This window comes from Mustelus asterias, chromosome 3 (assembly GCF_964213995.1).
Source record: "Mustelus asterias chromosome 3, sMusAst1.hap1.1, whole genome shotgun sequence".
In the NCBI taxonomy this organism is placed as follows: domain Eukaryota; kingdom Metazoa; phylum Chordata; class Chondrichthyes; order Carcharhiniformes; family Triakidae; genus Mustelus; species Mustelus asterias.
Window position 1 is genome coordinate 140146146 of NC_135803.1, and position 23674 is coordinate 140169819.

Consider the following 23674-nt stretch of genomic DNA (forward strand, 5'->3'; position numbering starts at 1 on the left):
CTCCATCGCCTTCACCTGGTCCACCTCAGACACTTCCCTTCCCTTCCTTGACCTTTCAGTCTCCATTTCTGGCAAAAGACTATCTACCAATATCCATTACAAGCCCACAGACTCCCACAGCTATCTGGACTACAGCTCTTCACACCCTACATCCTGTAAGGACTCCATCCCTTTCTCTCAGCTCCTTTGCCTCTGTCGCATTTGTTCCGATGATGCCACTTTCCAAAGTGGTGGTTCTAATATGTGTTCCTTTTTCCTCAACCATGAATTCCCATCTACAGTTGTCGACAGGACCCTCAACAGTGTGCAGTCCATCTCCCAAGCCACGACCCTCAACCCCTCCCCTCCCTCCCAGAACAATGATAGAGTCCCCCTTGTTCTCACATTTCACCCCTCCAGCCTCTGCATGCAAAGCATAATCCTCCGCCATTTTCACCAACTCCAGCGTGATGCCACCACCAAACACCCTCTGTCAGCATTCCGTAGAGACCATTCCCTCCGGGGTAACCTAGTCCACTCCTCCACTATACCCAACACCTCTCCCGTCACTCATGGCACCTTCCCATGCAATCACAGAAAGTGTAAAACCTGTCCCTTTACCTCTTCTCTGCTCACCATCCAAGATCCAAAACACTCATTCCAGGTTAAGCAGGGTTTCACTTGCATCTCTTTCAATTTGGTCTATTGCATTCGCTGCTCCCAATGTGGTCTCTATATCGGAGAGACCAAGCGTAGGCTGGGTGATCACTTTGCTGAGCACCTTTGGTCTGTGCGCAATCAGGACCTTGACCTTCCGGTTGCTTGCCATTTTAACACACGACCCTGCTCACATGCCCACATGTCTGTTCTTGGCCTGCTGCAATGTTCCAGTGAAGCTCAACGCAAACTGGAGTGACAGCATCTCATCTTCCGGCTCGGCACTTTACAGCCTTCCGGTCTCAACATCAAATTCAACAATTTCAGATTATTTGCTCTACCTCACCTCGGACCCCTTTGTTTTCATCTATTTTATTTAATTTTTTACTGTTCTCTACCTTTTATTTCTTTATTCTCTCTCTCTCTCTCTCTCTCTCTCCCCCCCCCCCCCCCCCCCAACTTCATCTGTCACAGTTTACAGCTTCTCTGCCGTTTGGCCATTCACACCCTTTATTCTCTCTGTGGACAGCTTTGAGCAGTCTTTTCCCCTGGTTTCCATGGCTATGCCTCATCTTTCATTCCCTCACCCTGCGGTATAAATATCTCCCACTTTGTATGCCTTTTAGCTTTGACAAAGGGTCATCTGGACTTGAAACGTCAGCTCTTTTCTCCCTTTATAGATGCTGCCAGACCTGCTGAGATTTTCCAGCGTTTTCCCTTTTGGTTTCAGATTCCAGCATCCGCAGTAATTTGTTTTTAGTCAATAAATACGAATCTGAGATAGGTGTCTTTGTTATCTAGGTGTTCTAGGCTGAGTGCAGGGCTAAGGAGATGGCATCTGCTGTGGACCTGTTGTGGCAGTCGACGAACTGTAGTGAATCCAAGCAATCCAGGAGGCTGGAATTGATTTCTGCCATGACTAATCTTTCAAAGTACTTCATAATGATGGATGTCAGAGCCACCACACAATAGCACAGTGGTTAGCACTGCTGCTTCACAGCTCCAGGGACCTGGGTTCGATTCCCGGCTTGGGTCACTGTCTGTGTGGAGTTTGCACATTCTCCTCGTGTCTGCGTGGGTTTCCTCCGGGAGCTCCGGTTTCCTCCCACAATCCAAAGATGTGCGGGTTAGGTTGATTGGCTATGCTAAATTGCCCCTTAGTGTCCTGGGATGCATAGATTAGATGGATTAGTGGGTAAAATATATGGGGGTAGGGCCTGGGTGGGATTGTGGTCGGTGCAGACTCGATGGGCCGAATGGCCTCTTTCTGTACTGTAGGGTTTCTATGATTTCTATAGTCATTAAGGCACGCTGTTTGACATTTCTTTGGTACCGGGGTAAAGGTCATCTTCTTGAAGCAAATAGGGACCTCAGATTGTTATAAAGAGAGGTTGAAGCTAACTGCGAATACCCCCGCCAGCTGATCCGCGCAGGATCTGAGTGCTCGTCCGGGTACCCCATCCGGGCCAGTCGCTTTCCGTGGGTTGACCTTCAAGAAGGCTGCTCTGACATCTGCAATGATGACCTCAGATACAGGTTCATCCAAGGCTTCCGGGGTGGAGGGCGTGCTCTCGCTGACCCCTTGCTCAAAACAGACATAAAATGCATTGAGCTCATCAGGGAGGAGTGCGATGGAGCCGGCAATTTTACATGCCGTCATCTTATAGCCTGTTATGTCTTGCAGATCTTGCCATAGTCCGTGTGGCTAGCCTGGGACTCTAGCTTGGTCCGGTACTTCTTTTGACATCTTTAATGGATCTCCTTAAATCATATCTGCCTTTCTTTTATACATGATGTGGAGATGCCGGCGTTGGACTGGGGTAAACAGAGTAAGAAGTTTAACAACACCAGGTTAAAGTCCAACAGGTTTATTTGGTAGCAAAAGCCACACAAGCTTTCGGAGCTCCAAGGCCCTTCTTGGAGCCCCTTCTTGAAGGGGCTTGGAGCTCCGAAAGCTTGTGTGGCTTTTGCTACCAAATAAACCTGTTGGACTTTAACCTGGTGTTGTTAAACTTCTTACTTTCTTTTACACGTCAGGGTCGCCTGACTTAAACGTCTCAGACATAGACTTCAGCGAGCAGTGGATATCCCTGTTCATCCGTGGTTTCTGGTTGGGAAAAACGCAGATTTGCTTCTTTGGCACACAGTCTTCTATACACTTACTGATGAAGATGGGAATTGCCTGGCATTTGAGTGGTGAGAATGTTAATTGCCATTTAACAGCCCAAGTCTGAATGTTGCCCAGGTCTTGCTGCAATTAAACATACCCCACTTCAATATCTGAGGAGACACAAATGATGCTGAACATTGTACAGTCATCAGTGAATGTTTCCACTTCAGATCTTATGATGATTTACTTTCTTTTTTCTCTTGGCATTGTAGTTGTTGTTGTACACTACAATAGTGTTTCCAAGTAATTTCTGTGGTTTATAGTTTGTAAAGGTTATATTTGGTAGTAACGAGGAGCAGGAAGGAAGGGCCCTAGAAAATTAGATACAATCTGAAACAAAACATCTTTCAAAAGTTTAATTTAAAGGGGTAAGACATGGCAGGAGAGCTCCAAGCCGTGGTTTGCTCCTCTTGCTCCATGTGGTAGGCTGGGGAAAGTTCCATCCCCTAGGTCAGCACGTGTGCAGAAAGTGTCTCCAGCTACAGCTCCTGGAAGCTTGAGTTTGAGCTGGAGTGGCGGCTGGAAACACTGTAGAGCATCCACAAATCCGAGAATATCGTGGGTAGCACATATAGAGAGGTGGTCACACCTCAGGCTCCGACTCCACAGGCAGAAAGGGAATGGATGACCACCAAACAGAGCAAGAGAGATAGGCAGGTAGTGCAGGAATCTCCTGTGGCATTCCCATGCAAAACAGACATACTGTTTTGAATACTGTTGAGGGCAATGACCTCTCAGGGGAAAGCAGCAGTAGCCAAACTCGTTGCACCACAGTTGGTTCTGCTGCAGAGGACAGGGGTAAAAAGTGTGCCAGTCCAATAGTTACAGAGGATTCAATTCTAACGGTAGTAGACAGGCGTTTCTGTAGCCACAAACGAGACTCCAGGATGGTATGTTGCCTCCCTCGTGCTAGGGTCAAGGATGTCTCGGAGCACATACAGGACATTCTGGAGGGGGAGGATGAACAGCCAGTGGTCATGGTACAAATCGGTACCAACAACATAGATGAAAAAAGGGATGAGGTCCTATAAGCAGAATACAGGGAGCTAGGAAGAAAGTTTAGAAATCGGACCTCAAAAGTAATGAGATCAGGATTATCATAGAATCATAGAAACCCTACAGTGCAGAAGGAGGCCATTCGGCCCATCGAGTCTGCACCGACCACAATCCCACCCAGGCCCTACCCCCACATATTTACCCGCTAATCCCTCTAACCTACGCATCTCAGGGACAATTTTTAACCTGGCCAATCAACCTACCCCGCACATCTTTGGACTGTGGGAGGAAACCGAAGCACCCGGAGGAAACCCACGCAGACACGAGGAGAATGTGCAAACTCCACACAGACAGGATTATTACTGGTACCACGTGTTAGAGTAGAAATGACAGGATATATTGGATGAATAGGTGGCTGAAGAGATGGTGTCAGGGGGAGGGTTTCAGATTCCTGGGGCATTGGGACTGGTTCTAGGGGAGGTGGGACCTGTACAAATTGGACGGGTTACACCAGGGAAGGATTGGGATTGATGTCCGAGGGGGACTGTTTGCTAGAGCGGTTGGAGAGGGTTTAAACTAATATGCCAGGGGAATGGGAACCTATCATGGTGGCAGGGGCGGCACAGTGATTGGCATTGCTGCCTCACAGCACCAAGGCCCTGGGCTCGATTCCTGGCTTGGGTCACTGTCTGTGTGGACTTTGCAAGTTCTCCCTGTGAGTGCGTGGGTTTCCTCCGGGTGCTCCAGTTTCCTCCCACAGTCTGAAAGACATGCTGGTCAGTTGCATTGATCCGAACAGGCACCGGAGTCTGGCGACTAGGAGAATTTGACCGTAACTTCATTGCAGTGCTAATTTAAGCTTTACTTGTGACTAATAAATAAACTTTAGGAGTCAGCGAAGGAGGGAGCAAGGACAAAAACAAAAGGTAGAAAAGGGAATAAGAAAAATGGTAGGCAGAGAAACCAAGGACAAAGTTCAAACAGGGCTATAGAGAAAAATATTGGGAGTGAGACAAACAATGTTAAAAAGATAAGCCTAAAGGCTCTGTGCCTTAATGCGCGGAGCATTTCCAACAAAATCGTTGAACTAATCACGCAAATGGATGTAAACGGGTACGATATAATTGGGATTACGGAGACATGGCTGCAGGGTGACCAGGGATGGGAATTGAATCTCCCAGGGTATTCAGTATTTAGGAAGGCCAGGCATAAAGGTGGAGTGGTGGAGTGACACTGCTGGTTAAACAGGAAACTAACATGATAGTGAGAAAGGATATTAGCTCTGACAACATGGAGTCTGAATGGGTAGAGTTGAGAAATACCAAGGGGCAAAAAACATGAGTGGCTGTCATATATAGACCCCCAAACTGCAGTGGTGATGTTGGGAATGGCATTAAACACGAAATTAGAGATGCGTGTGATAAAGGCATATCGGTGATCATGGGTGATTTTAATCTGATGTGGAATTGCCGGCGTTGGACTGGGGTAAACACAGTAAGGAGTCTAACAACACCAGGTTAAAGTCCAACAGGTTTATTTGGTAGCAAACGCCACTAGCTTTCGGAGCGCTGCTCCTTCGTCAGGTGAGTGGGAAACCTGCTAACAAACAGCAAACAGGGCATATAAAGACACAAACTCAATTTACAGAATAATGAATAACGATTGGAATGCGAATCTTTAAAGCTAATCAAGTCTTAAAGGTACAGACAATGTGAGTGGAGAGAGCATTAAGCACAGGTTAAAGAGATGTGTATCGTCTCCAGACAGGACAGCCAGTGAGATTTTGCAAGTCCAGGCAAGTTGTGGGGGTTACAGATAGTGTGACATGAACCCAAGATCCCGGTTGAGGCCGTCCTCTTGTGTGCGGAACCTGACTATCAGTCTCTGCTCAACGACTCTGCGCTGTCGTGTGTCGTGAAGGCCGCCTTGGGGAACGCTTACCCGAATATCAGAGGCCGAATGCCCGTGACCGCTGAAGTGCTCCCCAACAGGAAGAGAACAGTCTTCCCTGGTGATTATCGAGCAGTGTTCATTCATCCATTGTCGTAGCGTCTGCATGGTTTCCCCATAGCTAATGTCACTCCAATATTCAAAAAGAGAGGTAGAGAGAAAACACCTTGCTGGTGATTGAGAGGAGACCAAAGGAGTGCCAACTGGCTTGGTTGGACTTATGTGCTTTTTGTGCGCAGGATACACCTGTAGTTTTCCACATTGCAGGGTAGATGCCGGTGCTGTAGCTCTACTGGAACAATTAAGCTAACGGCACAGCTAGTTCAGGAACACAAGCCTACAGTACAATTGATGGAATATTGTTAGGGCTCACAGCCTTTGCAGTATCCTGTGCCTTCTGCCATTTCTTGATATCTAATGAAGTGAATAAAATTGGCTGTTGCTGGAGATCTCAGGCAGAGGATGGGGTTGATCATCCATTTGGAACTTCTGGCTGAAGATTGTTGTAAATGTTTCAGACTTATCTTCACTGGGCTCCCCCATTATTAAGGATGGAAGATTTTGTCTCTTAGGTATGTTTCTGTGAGTATGCGTATCTCAGGCTGTGGCTGACTAGTCTTTGGACAGTTCTTTCAATTTTAGCATAAATCCCAGATGATAGTAAAGAGGATTTTGCAGGGCTGGATTTATTGTTGTCATTTCCAGTGCCTAGGTCAATGCTGAGTGGACCGTCGGTTTCATTTCTTTTTGTGGACTTTTTACTGGTTTTGATGCGACTGAGCGACTTACTAAGCCATTTCAGTAGGCATTTAAGAGTCAACCGCACTGCTGTGGCCTGGAGTCACATCTAGGCCAGACAAGGTAAGGACAGCAGATTTCCTCCCCAAAACTGTGGACCAGATGAGTTTTTACAACAATCAACAATGGTTTCATGATCGCGCTTACAACACTAGCCCTTTTCTTATATTACCTGATTGAATGATTAACTGAATTTAAATTCAACACGTTACCATGGTGGTATTGAAACCCATGACCCCAGATCATTAGCTTAGACCTCGGGATTATTAGCCAGCTGACATCATCACATTATCACCACCTTCCCCATTATTTTATTTGAATGGAATTTACTTGAAAGGAATTATGTACAAAGCAGTTTCTTTACATTTTCATGAATTTAAAAAATCTACAGTGACTGATGATTTGGATGTGAATTATGAACCTGATTTGCTTTATTGCTATATACTGAACAAATTCTTGTTTTTATAATGTAGTTGAGATTTTTGTATAAGAAAATGCTGGAAATACTCAGCATGTCAGGCGGCATTTGTGGAGAAAAACCAAGCTAATGTTTCAGGTTGATGATGACACTTCTGATGTGATTTTCCTGGAATGTGGCATTCAACTCAAAATAAGGCTGTCCTTATTTGATGCCACTTGCCCAATTGAGTGTGACAACATTCGAGAAGCTCAACATCATCCAAAAAAGGCAGCCTGTTTAATCAGTGCTCCATCCACCTTAAACATCCACTACCTTCACTGTCACTGCACAGTGACAGCAGTATCTACCCAATAAATTGGATACTTGGCACAGAAACAGGCCATTCAGTCTAACCAGTCTGTGCTGATGTTTGTGTTCCACTTGAGCCTCCTCCCTTTTGTTCATCTAAAGCTGCCAGCATAATCATCTAGTCCCTTCTCCCTCAAATGCAGCCCGACCCGTTGACTTTGTCAACATTTTCTGTTTTTATTTCAGATTTCCAGCTTCTGCAGTTTTTTCATATTGCCTTTGCTTTTTTTATTAATTCGTGGAATGTGAAGAAGGCCAGGAGTTACTGCCCTTGAGAATGAGGTGGTGAGCCACCGCCTTGACCTCTGCCATCTGTGTGGTGAAGATATGCCCACACTGTTCTTCGTGAGGAAGTTCCAGGAATTTAAACTAACAACAATGAAGAAATGGCAATATGTTTACAAACCAGGTTGTGGCTTTGAGCTAGTGGTGTTTCTAAGCACTTGCTGCCCTGTATTATTAAAATCAACAAAAGAACCAGACTGCAGGATTTAATCTCTTGCCCAGTACATTACGTAATCACGCCGCTCTTTTGCCAGGATTGTTCCTATTTCCATGTACAACTTTCAATGAACCATGTGTACCTTTTTCCACTGCTCATTTTTTTCAGACATAATGTCATTGATAACATCAAAAAATAAATGTCTCAAAAATTTCAAATATGTTTTTTTGCAAACTTAAGGGAATGAGTATACTAGAAGGCTGAAGATGTAGTAGGCCTTAAAATCTTGAACTTGAAAATCAGCTCTTTTGTACTTTTAAACGTTTTGATTTTGGTGTATTTGTTAGGAATCCAGCTGGGGAACTTAATGATAACCAGCAACTGGCGAGAAGGAACAATGCTGAATAGCAGCCAATTGCCACTTAATTAGTCCCAATTTTTGTAGAGTTATTCAGGCAACATAGGGCCTCACAGGCAGCAGCTGCAGAATAGAAACTCAGGCACTTGACTTGCCTGAACAATTTGTGGAAAACCTATTTTCTGTACAGATGATTTTAGTGACAAAATTGAGATTGTATACTCACCGTGTCCACTACATTTAGAAATTACATAATGACTCTGCCCATAGTAGTCCTACGCTGAGGAATTGAGTGCAAGGAAATCCTGGCTCTGGCCTCTTCAAATCAATTGACATTTTCTGTTCCAGGTGAGGGTTTTATCTTCCTCTCGCTGCATTTGGCACCATTGCATTAGTTGCTTTCTGGAATAGTGAGAGGAGGGAAAGAAGTTCACAAGGGGCAATAAAACCATCTTCCTCAGCTCGGAGAGAAAATTTTTCCATAACCATCAACAGCCCAGGGCATTATTTAATAAATCTCGTTATAGATGCCTGACCATATCAAAGGAGAACTATCTTCATCATCTCCATTTCCCAAGGTTGGTTGCAATAAGGTTTTGCATAATGACCTAAAGATAATATCTGGATTAGGGATAGTTCCATATTAATGAGTAATCAAAGAATTATCATGTATAATGGTATTTCTCAGAGGGCCTCTTTCAAACTTGAAAATCAACACTTTGCTTTTCTGTCTTTCTGATTTAAAGAAAAATCTTCTTCGTTTTCAGTCAGGCACCTGGTGACTGCACTGACTTAGTAATAAACTGCCTCCATATAGTTGGCATCTGTGATTTTCCTGGAATGTGGCATTCAACTCAAAATAAGGCTGTCCTTATTTGATGCCACTTGCCTAATTGAGTGTGACAACACTCGAGAAGCTCAACATCATCCAAAAAAGGCAGCCTGTTTAATCAGTGCTCCATCCACCTTAAACATCCACTACCTTCACTGTCACTGCACAGTGACAGCAGTATCTACCCAATAAATTGGATGCTTGGCACAGAAACAGGCCATTCAGTCTAACCAGTCTGTGCTGATGTTTGTGTTCCACTTGAGCCTCCTCCTTTTGTTCATCTAAAGCTGCCAGCATAATCATCTAGTCTCTTCTCCCTCAAATGCGACTGGATCTTGAACTTCCTAACTCACAGACCACAATCAGTAAGGATAGGCAACAACACCTCCTCCACGATAATCCTCAACAGCGGTGTCCTTGAACATACCAGATAGATTTAGATAAAGACAAGGAATCAGAAACAAGGAGAAACTCTACTACAACCCACATGGAAAACGAGAGAGTCCTTCTCAATCTCAAAATAAAATCAGGACCAGAAAGCCTGTGCAGTCTGAGACTTGGAGAATGGGAGGTGAGGTGTCGTAGTATGTGTATAGTTGGGATAAAGACTTAGTGGGAAGATGTAGATCAATGGGTTAGCAGGAGCACCTGTTACTGATGTAATTACTGATGAAACTTTGATGCAATGTCACGGGTTTAAATAAGTGGTTTTTGAAAGTTGACCATCTCAGTTCCAGGACATCACTGCAGGATTCCTCAGGGTATTGTCGAAGGTCCAACCATCTTCAGCTGCTTTTTCTATGACTTTCCAAAAGTAGGGATAGTGGCTGATTATTACACAATGTTCAGCAAGATTCGAGACTCTTCAGATACTGAAGCAGTCCATGTCCAAGAGCAAACCCTGGACAATATTCAGGCTCTGGCTGACAAGTGACAAGTAAATTCATGCCACACAAGTGTCAAACAATTACCATTTCCAACAGGAGAGAATCCAACTATCCCACCTTAACATTCAATGGCATTATTATTGCTGAATCCCCTACTTTCAACATCCTGGGGGTTACCAGGGGTGGCATGGTGGCACAGTGATTAGACCTGCTGCTTCACAGCGCCAGGGACTCGGGTTCGATTCCCAGCTTGGGTCACTGTCTGTGCGGAATCTGCATGTTCTCCTTGTGTCTCCGTGGGTTTCCTCTGGGTGCTCCAGTTTCCTCCACAATCTGAAAGACGTGCTGGTGAAGTGCATTGACCATGTTAAATTCTCCCTCATTGTACCCAAACAGATGCTGGACTGTGGCGACTAGAAGATTTTCACAGTAACTTCACTGCAGTGTTAATGTAAGCCTACTTGTGACGCTAATAAACAAATAAATAAACATTGACCAGAACTGAACTGGACGAGCCCATATGAATACTGTGGTCACAAGTGCAAGTCAGAGGCCAGGAATTCCTGCAGCGAATAATTTACTCTCCTGATTTCCCTGATTTACCTTTGGGAAAAGATATTGACTATCTAGCTGATCTATGCCCCTCATTATTTTATAGACCTCTATAAGGTCGCCCCTCAGCCTCCTATGCTCCAGAGAAAAAAGTCCCAGTCTATCCAGCCTCTCTTTATAACTCAAACCATTAAGCCCCGGTAGCATCCTAGTAAATCTTTTCTGCATTCTTTCTATAATAGGTGACCAGAACTGTACACAGTATTCCAAGTGTGGCCTTACACAACTGTGGTCTTGTACAACTTCAATAAGATGTCCCAAGTCCTGTATTCAATATTCTGACCAATGAAACCAAGCATGCTGAATGCCTTCTTCACCACTCTGTCCACATGTGACACCACTTTCAAGGAGTTTTGAACCTGTACCTCTCGCTCCCTTTGTTCTGTAACTCTCCCCAACACCCTACCATTAACTGAGTAAGTTCTGCCCTAATTCAATCTACCAAAATGCATCACCTCGTATTTATCTAAATTAAACTCCATCTGTCATTTGTCAGCCCACTGGCTCAATTGATCAAGATCCCGTCGCAATCCAAGATAACCTTCTTCACTGTCCACTATGCCACCAATCTTGGTGTCATCTGCAAACATACTAACCATGCCTCCTATATTCTCATCCAAATCATTGATATAAATGACAAATAACAGTGGACCCAGCACAGATCCCTGAGGCACACTGCTGGTCACAGGCCTCCAGTTTGAAAAACAACCCTCTATAACCACTTCTGTCATCAAGCCAATTTTGTATCCATTTGGCTACCTCACCCTGGATCCCGTGAGATTTAACCTTATGCAACAATCTACCATGCGGTACCTTGTCAAAGGCCTTGCTAAAGTCCATGTAGACAACATCAACTGCACTGCCCTCCTCTAACTTCTTGGTTACCCCTTCAAAAAACTCAGTCAAATTTGTGAAACATGATATTCCACTCACAAAGCCCATGCTGACTGTCCCTAATCAGTCCTTGCGTTTCTAAATGCCTGTGGATCCTGTCTCTCAAAATACCGTCAACAACTTACCCACCATAGAGGTGAGGCTCACCGGCCTGTAGTTCCCAGGCTTTTCCCTGCAGCTCTTTTTAAACAAAGGCACAACATTTGCCACCCTCTAATCTTTAGGCACCTCACCTGTGACTATCGATGATTCAAATATCTCTGCTGGGGACTCGCAATTTCCTCCCTAGCCTCCCACAATGTCCTGGGACACACTTCATCAGGTTCTGGTTGTCCATCCTTGATTGTCCTCAAGAAGGTGGTGGTGAGATGCACCGGTTTGTTAATGGTAGATGGCTAATATGGAGACTATTCATGTTGAATTCCTAAAAGTTAAATTTAATGAGGGGTTGGGAGTTTAACCACTCCATTTCACAGTTTCACCTATTGTTCAGGCTGATGGATAAAGAGTTCTAGATTACTGGTGAGAATACCAGAGACATAGAATCTGCTAAAATGGTTTCATATCTTTCCGGCCTCATTTCTCTTTTGTGTGGGATAGGTTCAATGAGTCTCTTCTCTGTTCTCATACAGATTTTGGACTTGGTTCTTATCCAAGATTTGGTCTTGTATGCTGATAAACTTGCAGCTTTTTCATGAAAGTCACATGAGACACATAGAGACATAGAGTCATAGGTTTACAGCATGGAAACAGGTCCTTCGGCCCAACTTGTCCATGCCACCCATTCTTTTTTAAAACCCCTAAGCTAATCCCAATTGTCCGCATTTGGCCCACATCCCTCTATACCCATCATACCCGTGCAACTATCTAAAGGCTTTTTAAAAGACAAAATTGTACCCGCCTCTACTATTACCTCTGGCAGCTTGTTCCAGACACTCACCACCCTCTGTATGAAAAAATTGCCCCTCGGGACACTTTTGAATCTCTCCCCTCTCACCTTAAACCTATGCCCTCTAGTTTTAGACTCCCCTACCTTTGGGAAAAGATATTGACTATCTAGCTGATCTGTGCCCCTCATTATATTATAGACCTCTAAAAGATCACCCCTCAGCCTCCTACGCTCCAGAGAAAAAAGTCCCAGTCTATCCAGCCTCTCCTTATAACTCAATCCATCAAGTCCTGGTCGCATCGTAGTAAATCTTTTCTGCACTCTTTCTAGTTTAATAATATCCTTTCTATAATAGGGTGACCAGAATTGCACACAGTATTCCATGGTTAAAGATGGTTGCCAAAAACCAGCTGATCTTTTAGAACTTCTGTGTGATCACGCTTCGAGAAGGATCCAAGTGGATGATAAGTAGGCTTAGTAAACAAGTAAAGCCATTTGAAATTCAATGCACATTTCCACAAGTTTAAACAGAAACTCAATGGCAATGGTTTCCCTGGAGATGTGAATAGCTCTTTCCTATGTCCCCAAACTTAGGAGACATTTGAAAGGTTAATCACCATGTCTGAAAGACAATGGATGAGACTGTGTTCCCAGATCAAGGATAAACCAATACCTAATATGGAAGCATGATTTGACAGTTTAGGGTAGCAAATATCTTAGAAACATAGAAAAACTACAGCACAAAACAGGCCCTTCGGCCCCACAAGTTGTGCCGAACATATCCCTACCTTTTAGGCCTACCTATAATCCTCCATCCTATTAAATCCCATGTACTCATCCAGGAGTCTCTCAAAAGACCCTATTGAGTTTGCCTCCACCACCACTGACGGCAGCCGATTCCATTCGCCCACCACCCTCTGTGTGAAAAACTTCCCCCTAACATCTCCCCTGTACCTACCCCCCAGCACCTTAAACCTGTGTCCTCTCGTAGCAGCCATTTCCACCCTGGCAAAAAGCCTCTGAGAGTCCACCCTATCTATGCCTCTCAACATCTTATATACCTCTATTAGGTCTCCTCTCATCCTACGTCTCTCCAAGGAGAAAAGACCGAGCTCCCTCATAAGGCATGCCACTCAATCCAGGCAACATCCTTGTAAATCTCCTCTGCACCCTTTCAATCTTTTCCACATCCTTCCTGTAATGAGGCGACCAGAACTGAGCACAGTCCTCCAAGTGGGGTCTGACAAGGGTCTTATATAGCTGCATCATGATCCCCGGACTCCTAAACTCAATCCCTCGATTGATAAAGGCCAGCACACCATACGCCTTCTTAACCACCTCCTCCACCTGCGGGGCCGATTTTAGAGTCCTGTGGACCCGGACCCCAAGGGCCTTCTGATCCTCTACAGTACTAAGAGTCTTTCCCTTTATATTGAACTCCTTCATCCCATTCGACCTGCCAAAATGGACCACTACGCATTTATCTGGGTTGAAGTCCATCTGCCACTTCTCCGCCCAGTCTTGCATCCTATCTATGTCCCTCTGTAACTTCTGACATCCCTCCAGACTATCCACAACCCCACCAACCTTCGTGTCGTCGGCAAACTTACCAACCCATCCCTCCACTTCCTCATCCAGGTCATTTATGAAAATGACAAACAACAAGGGTCCCAGAACAGATCCCTGGGGCACTACACTGGTGACCGACCTCCATTTAGAAAAAGACCCATCTATACCCACTCTCTGCCTCCCTTGGGCAAGCCAGTTCTGGATCCACAGGGCAGCAGCCCCTTGGATCCCATACCCTCTCACTTTTTCTAGAAGCCTTGCATGGGGGACCTTATCGAACGCCTTGCTAAAATCCATATAAACCACATCTACCGCTTTCCCTTCATCAATGTGTTCAGTCACATTTTCAAAGAATTCCCCCAGGCTCATAAGGCACGATCTGCCTTTGACAAAGCCATGCTGAGTATTCTTGAGCATACTAAACCTCTCTAAATGCTCATAAATCTTGTCCCTCAGGATCTTCTCCATCAGCTGACCAACCACTTGAGGTTAGACTCACCGGTCGGTAATTTCCTGGGCTATCCCTATTCCCCTTCTTGAAAATAGGAACCACATCCGCAATCCTCCGGCACCTCCCCCGTCTCCATCGATGACGCAAAGATCATCGCCAGAGGCTCTGCAATCTCTTCCCTCGCCTCCCACAGTAACCTGGGGTACATCCCATCCGGACCCGGCGACTTATCTATCTTGATGCCATTCAAAGATTCCAGCACAATCTCTTTGTTAAATTCCACATATGCAATCTTTTCAGTCCACCGCAAGCCTGCAGTACATCCACCCAGGTCCTTCTCCTCTGTGAAAACCGAGGCAAAATACTCATTAAGCACCTCTGCCATTTCTACTGGTTCCGTACAGGCTTTCCCGCCTTCACCTTTTATAGGCCCTATTCCTTCACGTCTCATCCTTTTACTCTTCACATATTTATAGAACGCCTTAGGGTTTTCCTTAATCCTACCTGCCAAGGCCTTCTCGTGACCCCTTCTGGCTCTCCTAATTTCCTTCTTTAGTCCCTTCCTATAAACCATATACTCATCTAGATCCCTATCTTCGCCAAGCTCTCTGAACCTTTTGTACACTTTCCTTTTCTTCTCGACTAGGTCCCGCACAGCTTTCATGCACCACGGTTCCTTTAACCGACCAACTCCCCCGTCTGCTCGGAACATTGTCCTGTAGAACCCTAGACAGACATTCCTTGAAAAACTGCCACCTCTCTTCAGTACATTTCCCCGAGAATACCTCCTTCCAATTCACTCCTCTAATTTGCTGCCTTATGTCTTCATATTTCCCCTTACTCCATATAAACGCTTTCCTAGGTTGCCTGATCCTCTCTTTTTCCAATGCAAGCATAAAGGAGATAGAGTTATGATCGCTATCCCCAAGATGCTCTCCCACTGAGAGATCTGACACCTGTCCAGGTTCATTGGTCAGTATCAGATCAAGTACAGCCTCTCCTCTTGTAGGCTTGTCCACATGCTGTGTCAGGAAACCCTCCTGAACACACCTAACGAACTCCTCCCCATCCAATCCCCTTACCCTAGGGATATTCCAATCTACGTTTGGGAAATTAAAGTCTCCCATCACAACAACTCTGCTATTACTGCATCTCTCCAGGATCTGTTTCCCTATCTGCTCCTCCACCTCCCTGTTACTATTGGGCGGCCTATAGAAAACTCCAGCAAAGTGATCGACCCCTTCTCACTCCGAACTTCCACCCACAGAGACTCTGTAGACAATCCCTCCACAGCATACACCTTCTCTACAGCTGTGACACTATCCCTGATCAGCAGTGCCACTCCACCCCCTCTCTTGCCTCCCTCCCTGTCCTTCCTGAAACATCTGAATCCCGGCACCTGGAGTATCCAGTCCTGTCCCTGAGACATCCAAGTCTCCGTAATGGCCACCACATCACACTTCCAGGCATCGATCCACGCTCTGAGCTCATCCCCTTTATTCACTATACTCCTGGCATTAAAGTAAACACATCTTGTATTCATGAACTGTATAAAGAAGGCTGTAAGAAACCATTTTCTGTGGCATTATGAGTGACAACATCAGCACACAGCTCTCAGCTGAAATAACCATGAACCCCTTGTATGAGGCATCAAGAGTTACAGAGTAAGGCATCCAGAAAAAATAACGTTCCTGGACTGCTAGGAAGAAACCAGGCAATCTTCAAGTGTTGGTACCTGCAATCTCCAGTAAGGAAAGGAGCCATTGCTCTCTCCCAACTGTTGCTCCACCTAACAAGTCCACCAACAAAGAAAAACTCTGACTCTTCATCCTCACAAGTTAACACAGCAGCTAACCGAATCTCAAGTTTCAAACTTTCACTTTGGAAGGAATTCAAGCAAAGTTTCTGCCACAATATATCAGACAGTGATTTGAACTTTAATCTTAAGTAATTTTTAAAAATCGACATTTTAATCATTTCATTTGTATTTTAATAACAACTTTTACTTAATTAACCTTCAGAAGTAGTTTTATAATAAACTAATCTTTATCTTGTTTAAAAATAAAGTTTGACTGCAGTTATTTTAAATTGAATCGCTCACAAATTAAAAGCAGATTTCATACAAGCACACACAAATTCTTAGCTCATGGATTATTTTCAGGAAATGCTTTTTCATGGAATCACTACAGTACAGAAGGAGGCCATTCGGCCCATTGAGTCTGTACCGACCACAATCCCTATTCCCATAACCCCACACATTTACCCTGCTAATCCCCCTGACAATAGGGTCAATTTAGCATGGCCAATCAACCTAACCCACACATCTTTGGACTGTGGGAGGAAACCAGAGCACCCGGAGGAAACCCATGCAAACACAGACAGTGGCCCGAGGCCAGAATTGAACCTGAGTCCCTGGCACTGTGAGTCAGCAGTGCTAGCCACTGTGCCACCATGCTGTGTGACACGCTTAAAATTCTATCAATCTCATACTCAATCTAGAAAATTTCAGTTCACTGAGCAATCACAGGGAATTTCGAAAAACTTCTCTGCCCAATGGATAGTAAGAATGTGGAACTCACTGCCACAGGGAGTAGTTGAACCGAATAGTATAGATGAATGTAAGGGGAAGCTAGTCAAGCATTTTGATTTGATTTATTATTGTCACATGTATTAGCATACAGTGAAAAGTATTGTTTCTTGCACGCTATACAGACAAAACATACCATTCATAGAGAAAGAAACGAGAGAATGCAGAATGTAATATTGCAGTCATTGCTAGGGTGTAGAGAAAGATCAACTTAATGCAAGGTAAGTCCATTCAAACGTCTGACAGCAGCAGGGAAGAAGCTGTTCTTGAGTCGGTTGGTATGTGACCTCAGACTTTTGTATCTTTTTCCCGAAGGAAGAAGGTGGAAGACAGAATGTCTGGAGTGCGTGAGGTCCTTAATTATGCTGGCTGCTTTGCCGAGGCAGCGGGAAATGTAGACAGAGTCAATGGATGGGAGGCTGGTTTGCGTGATGGATTGGGCTACATTCACGACCTTTTGAAGTTTCTTGCGATCTTGGGCAGAGCAGGAGCCATGCCAAGCTGTGATACAACCAGAAAGAATTCTTTCTATGGTGCATCTGTAAAAGTTGGTGAGAGTCATAGCTGACATGCCAAATTTCCTTAGTCTTCTGAGAAAGTAGTCTTCTGATAGTCTTCTGAGAAAGTTGATGGGCATTCTTAACTATATTGTCGGCATGGGGGGACCAGCACAGGTTGTTGGTGATCTGAACACCTAAAAACTTGAAGCTCCCGACCCTTTCTACTTCGTCCCCATTGATGTAGACAGGGGCATGTTCTCCTTTACGCTTCCTGAAGTCGATGACAATCTCCTTCGTTTTGTTGACATTGAGGGAGAGATTATTGTTATCTCACCAGTTCACCAGATTCTCTATCTCACTCCTGTACTCTGTCTCGTCATTGTTTGAGATCCGACCCACTACGGTGGTGTCGTCAACAAACTTGAAAATTGAATTGGAGGGGAATTTGGCCGCACAGTCATAGGTGCACAAGGAGTATAGTAGGGGGCTGAGAACACAGCCTTATTTGTTTCTTTCCCACTATTATCAAGGTTGTTTGATTCCTTCTAATATTTCCCTGGTCTCTCAATTCTGTAAGACTCCGCTTGTTGAGCTCTTTCTATTGGAATTCCTTCTTTTTGTTGGGCTTGTATCCACCCTTTCTCCCTGGACTGTAGCACTTTCAAGTCTTGCGCCCTATGTCTTGAGTTGAAATTACAAGCTCTGCTATCTCCTTGCTCCTCATGCTTCCTAACTCATAACTATTTGAGGTAATGTTAGGTTGTAGCTTTTGGTGTAAAACTGGAAGTTATGTTTGCAGGTGTGTTTCCCTGTTTAATTGTGGGAAGTATCGCAGCTAAGATTGGTCCTATCCTTAACTTGTGTATTATATATAGGCATTTTTCAGGAAGATCCACTGGAGACTTATCAGGAATGGAAACCCTGCCTTATTTATTACTGTAGCTGAGAACATCTACACAGACCAAGGATTAAAATTAGAACATTTCTAATTTTGATTCTCCAGCATTGAACCATTTGGGAAGCTTCCTAGATATTTTTTAAGAATATATTTGAGTAAAAACATTTTAAAAATCTTAGTCCCTGAAGTTAGAACATAGAACATAGAACATTACAGCGCAGAACAGGCCCTTCGGCCCACGATGTTGCACCGACCAGTTAAAAAAAAAACTGTGACCCTCCAACCTAAACCAATTTCTTTTCGTCCATGAACCTATCTACGGATCTCTTAAACGCCCCCAAACTAGGCGCATTTACTACTGATGCTGGCAGGGCATTCCAATCCCTCACCACCCTCTGGGTAAAGAACCTACCCCTGACATCGGTTCTATAACTACCCCCCCTCAATTTAAAGCCGTGCCCCCTCGTGCTGGATTTCTCCATCAGAGGAAAAAGGCTATCACTATCCACCCTATCTAAACCTCTAATCATCTTATATGTTTCAATAAGATCCCCTCTTAGCCGCCGCCTTTCCAGCGAAAACAATCCCAAATCCCTCAGCCTCTCCTCATAGGATCTCCCCTCCATACCAGGCAACATCCTGGTAAACCTCCTCTGCACCCTCTCCAAAGCCTCCACATCCTTCCTGTAATGTGGGGACCAGAACTGCACACAGTACTCCAAGTGCGGCCGCACCAGAGTTGTGTACAGTTGCAACATAACGCTACGACTCCTAAATTCAATCCCCCTACCAATAAACGCCAAGACACCATATGCCTTCTTAACAACCTTATCTACTTGATTCCCAACTTTCAGGGATCTATGCACACATACACCTAGATCCCTCTGCTCCTCCACACTATTCAAAGTCCTCCCGTTAGCCCTATACTCAACACATCTGTTATTCCTACCAAAGTGAATTACCTCACACTTCTCCGCATTAAACTCCATCCGCCACCTCTCGGCCCAACTTTGCAACCTGTCTAAGTCTTCCTGCAAACTACGACACCCTTCCTCACTGTCTACCACACCACCGACTTTGGTGTCATCAGCAAATTTGCTAATCCACCCAACTATACCCTCATCCAGATCATTAATAAATATTACAAACAGCAGTGGCCCCAAAACAGATCCCTGAGGTACACCACTTGTAACCGCACTCCATGATGAATATTTACTATCAACCACCACCCTCTGTTTCCTATCCGCTAGCCAATTCCTGATCCAATTTCCTAGATCACCCCCAATCCCATACATCTGCATTTTCTGCAGAAGCCTACCATGGTGAACCTTATCAAACGCCTTACTAAAATCCATATATACCACGTCCACTGCCTTGCCCCCATCCACCTCCTTGGTCACTTTCTCAAAAAACTCAATAAGGTTAGTAAGGCACGACCTACCTGCCACAAAACCATGCTGACTATCACCTATCAATTCATTACTCTCCAAATAACTATAAATCCTATCCCTTATAATTTTTTCCAACATCTTGCCGACAACAGAAGTGAGACTCACCGGTCTATAATTCCCGGGGAAGTCTCTGTTCCCCTTCTTAAACAATGGGACAACATTCGCTAACCTCCAATCTTCTGGTACTATACCAGAGGCCAACGACGACCTGAAGATCAGAGCCAGAGGCTCTGCAATCACTTCTCTTGCCTCCCAGAGAATCCTTGGATAAATCCCATCCGGACCAGGGGATTTATCTATTTTCAGACCCTCCAGAATATCCTGCACATCCTCCTTATCAACTGTAATACTGTCTATTCTACTCCCCTGCAACCCAGTGTCCTCCTCAGCTATATTCATGTCCCCTTGCGTGAACACCGAAGAGAAATATTGGTTCAATGCTTCACCAATCTCCTCCGGTTCCACACATAACTTCCCTCTGCCATCTATAACTGGCCCTAAACTTGCCCTAACCAACCTTCTGTTCTTGACATACCTATAGAACGCCTTAGGATTCTCTTTAACCCTATCCGCCAAAGTCTTCTCATGTCCCCTTTTAGCCCTTCTAAGCTCGCTCTTCAACTCCCTCTTAGCCAATCTAAAGCTTTCTAGTGCACTACCCGAGTGCTCACGTCTCATCCGAACATAAGCCTCCTTTTTCTTTTTAACCAACAAAGAAACTTTTTTGGTGCACCACGGTTCCCTAGCCCTACCAATTCCTCCTTGCCTGACAGGGACATACCTATCACAGACTCGCAGTAGCTGCTCCTTGAAAAAACTCCACATGTCGGACGTTCCCAGTCCCTGTAATCTCCTAGTCCAACCTATGTTTCCTAATTCTCTCCTAATAGCCTCATAATTACCCTTCCCCCAGCTAAAACCACTGGCCCGAGGTTCATGCCTATCCCTTTCCATCACTAAGGTGAACGTAACCGAATTGTGGTCACTATCACCAAAATGCACACCAACTTCCAAGTCTAGCACCTGGTCTGGCTCATTTCCCAGCACCAGATCCAATATAGCCTCACCTCTAGTTGGCCTGTCTACATACTGAGTCAAAAAACCTTCCTGCACGCTTTGAACAAAAACTGACCCCTCTAACGAGCTAGAGCTATAACAATTCCAGTCAATATTAGTCAAGTTAAAATCCCCCATAACAATTGCCCTATTACTTTCACTCCTAAGCAGGATTGACTCCGCAATCCTTTCCTCAACCTCTCTAGAACTTTTAGGAGGTCTATAAAAGACTCCCAACAGGGTGACCTCTCCTCTCCTATTTCTAATCTCCGCCCATACTACCTCAACAGATAAGTCCTCATCAAACCTCCTCTCTGACACTGTGATACAATCTCTGACCAATAATGCTACCCCTCCCCCTCTTCTACCTCCTTCCCTACTTCGACTAAAACATTTGAACCCCGGGACCTGCAGCATCCATTCCTGCCCCTGCTCTATCCATGTCTCTGAAATAGCCACAACATCGAAGTCCCAGGTACTGATCCACGCTGCAAGTTCACCCACTTTATTGCGAATACTCCTGGCATTGAAGTATACACATTTCAAACCCTGCTCCACCCCACCTCTGCAATGCCGTGGAGGCAAATATTTTCAATGTTGAACATGTTAACGTAATAATGAATGAATAGTTTTCAACATTGACAGAATTAAAAACCATTTTCTTTTCTGTAAAAGTGTGCATATCTCTTTATCCAGTATAATCAGACACCACAAATTTAAACACTATTATCGACACAGCTTGGTTGTCTGAGTATAGATGGTGATTTTTGATATTATCACTTCCTGTTCACATTCCAAGGATATTGTACAACAAAGATTTAGCAAGAAGCCTTGTTTGGTATTTTGCCCCATATAAGTATGGGCTTGGTATTTTGATGGTTATGACACAGTTCTGACTGGAGCTCTGCTTGTTGGTTTTTTGGTGGACCAACAGTTTTCTTTTATGTGCTCAGCCTTGAAACACTGGAAGCAAGCAGGATGTGTTCCTGCTGACTTACTTTCTTGTTTTTTTAAGCTCCACAAGCTCCAAGAAAATAAATAAGGAAGAAGCATACAATTGACAAGAAAAAGCAATAGGCCTGAGGATTAGGAGCAGTTTGAAATTCAGCAAAGGAGGACCAAAGGATTGTTAAGAAGGGAAAAATGGAGTACAAAAGTAAGCTAGCGGGGGACATAAAAACTAACTGTAAAAGTTTCTATAGCTATGGAAAGAGACAACGATTGACAAAAATGACAAGATTGCCTCTTACAATCAGAAACAGGAGAATTCCTAACGGGGAATAAAGAAATGGCTGCGGAATTAAATTTGTACTTTGCTTCAGTCTTCACAAAGGAAAATATGAATAATGTACCAGAAGTGCTGAGAGAAACATATTTTAGTGAGGAGCTGAAGGAAATCAGCATTAATAGAGAAATGATTTGGGGGAAATTGATGGGATTGAAGGTGGATAAATCTCCAAGTCCTGATAATCTTCATCCCAGAGTACTTAAGGAAGTGGCCCTGGAAATAGTAAATCCATTGGTGGTTATTTTCCAAAATTCTCTGGAATAATTCCTCCAGATTGGAGGGTAGCTAATGTAAGCCTGCTATTCAAAAACAGGGATAGAGAGAAAACAGGGAATTATAGACCAGCGAGCCTAACATTGGTACTGGGGAAGTTGCTCAAGTCTGTTATCAAGGATTTCATAACTCGGCATTTGGAAGGCATTGGTATAATCAGACAAATTCAGCATGGATTTACAAAAGGGAAATCATTCTTGACGAATCTATTGGAATTTTTTGAGGATGTAACTAGTAGAGTTGACCGAAGAGAACCAGTGGATGTGGTTTGTTTAGGATTTCAGATGGCTTTCGACAAGGTCTCACACAACAGACTACTATGTAAAGTTAAAGCACATGAGATTGCAGGTGATGCCTTGAGATGGATCGAAAGCTGGTTGGCAGATAGGAAGCAAAGAGTTGGCATGAATGGGTCTTTTTATGATTGGCAGTCAGTGACTAATGGGGTTCCGCAGCGTACTGTGCTAGCATGCCAACTGTTCACATTATATATTAATGATTTGGAAGAGGGAACTGAATGTATTATCTCCAAATTTGTGGATGATACAAAGTTGGGTGGGAGGGTTGCTGTGAGGAAGATACAGAGATGCTTCAGCGTGATTTGGACAGGCTGAGTGTGTGGGCATGTCCATGGCAGATGCAGTATAATAGAACATAAAACAGTACAGCACAGAACAGGCCCTTCGGCCCACGATGTTGTGCTGAGCTTTATCTGAAACCAAGATCAAGCTATCCCACTCCCTATCATCCTGGTGTGCTCCATATGCCTATCCAATAACCGCTTAAATGTTCCTAAAGTGTCTGACTCCACTATCACTGCAGGCAGTCCATTCCACACCCCAACCACTCTCTGCGTAAAGAACCTACCTCTGATATCCTTCCTGTATCTCCCACCACGAACCCTATAGTTATGCCCCCTTGTAATAGCTCCATCCACCCGAGGAAATAGTCTTTCAACGTTCACTCTATCTATCCCCTTCATCATTTTATAAACCTCTATTAAGTCTCCCCTCAGCCTCCTCCGCTCCAGAGAGAACAGCCCTAGCTCCCTCAACCTTTCCTCATAAGACCTACCCTCCAAACCAGGCAGCATCCTGGTAAATCTCCTCTGCACTCTTTCCAGCGCTTCCACATCCTTCTTATAGTGAGGTGACCAGAACTGCACACGATATTCCAAATGTGGTCTCACCAAGCTCCTGTACAGTTGCAGCATAACCCCACGGCTCTTAAACTCCAACCCCCTGTAAATAAAAGCTAACACACTATAGGCCTTCTTCACAGCTCTATCCACTTGAGTGGCAACCTTTAGAGATCTGTGGATATGAACCCCAAGATCTCTCTGTTCCTCCACAGTCTTCAGAACCCTAC

The 23674-nt window shown here is 44.5% G+C and overlaps 1 protein-coding gene across 3 annotated transcripts in view; it reads left to right on the forward strand.

Moving 5' to 3' along the window:
- cenpp (centromere protein P) overlaps nt 1–23674 on the forward strand; it is a 282096-nt gene that overhangs the window by 196719 nt on the left and 61703 nt on the right. The window lies entirely within an intron of this gene.